General features: G+C 51.3%; 1 long non-coding RNA gene across 1 annotated transcript; it reads right to left on the reverse strand.

Moving 5' to 3' along the window:
- Positions 1 to 9: 9 nt before the first annotated feature.
- LOC109364512 lies at positions 10 to 677 on the reverse strand. The gene is made up of 3 exons (XR_002110430.2): positions 635 to 677; positions 315 to 386; positions 10 to 102 (listed from the first exon to the last, which is right to left on the reverse strand). It is a non-coding gene; the product is annotated as an uncharacterized LOC109364512 (long non-coding RNA).
- Between the last annotated feature and the right edge of the window lie 197 nt (positions 678 to 874).

Below are 874 nucleotides of genomic sequence, written 5' to 3' on the forward strand. Positions count from 1 at the left end.
TCACTTGTTTCTTGGCAGGCCACAGCTCTGCTTTTTGTTTCTCTTCTTCCAAGTCCTTGCACTTTCTTCCAGCCAGCGTCTTGGAGACAGAGTGGATGTCAACTGCGGGGAAAGGTGTTTCCCTGAGCTGGGACCTGCTGTTCCAGGATGCACTCCAGCCTGGAGAGGAGCTCCCTCAGAACAGACTTGTTTCGCTGCTTTCATACCTGCTTTTTAAGACCTCAAGCCACATGCAACAACAGTCCCAGGGAAGGACAGAAAGCCTAACTAGAAAGACAGCGCACCAAACCCAGATGCCTGCTGTGTGTCTGTACCTCTCTTAGGTGCTGTGCCACACTCCTGCTACTCGGCTGCACTTCACAGGAAGGCCGCTTTTGCATCAGCTTCTGACAGAAAGGAAACAAGAAATACTTGAAGAGCATCTCCTTGCAGGAAGATTTTAGCACAGTCAACCCAAACTTCTGGTCTTCAAGCGTAGTTTCTTCAGTTTGCCTTTCTGCTGCTACAGTGTTGTGCCATTTCTGCAGTCAGCACAGATCTGCAGTGCCCTTTCCCCTCTCCTCCATCACACACAGCCCTTCATGCAGCCCCATTTAGAGGCAGAAGCCAACCACAGCTCACAAGAGCTTCTTACCTGGGGAGGCTTTCCGTTTTCCCCCATGCCCAGCACCATCCCCAGGCCGCTCAGGCTCCGTCCCTACAACAACAGATTGTGTGTTGATTTCACAGACACCAGGAGCAGCGTTGTCCTGTCAGCCCATGCCCACCCCCCAAAAAACAAACGACACTGTTCTACAACCAGAACAGAAACTGATGTTAAACTGCAGCGCACTCACAAAAAACATTACAGTCCTGTTCCCACCCACATGGTAGG

The sequence above is a fragment of the Meleagris gallopavo genome, unplaced genomic scaffold (assembly GCF_000146605.3).
Source record: "Meleagris gallopavo isolate NT-WF06-2002-E0010 breed Aviagen turkey brand Nicholas breeding stock unplaced genomic scaffold, Turkey_5.1 ChrUn_random_7180001864013, whole genome shotgun sequence".
Lineage (NCBI taxonomy): Eukaryota > Metazoa > Chordata > Aves > Galliformes > Phasianidae > Meleagris > Meleagris gallopavo.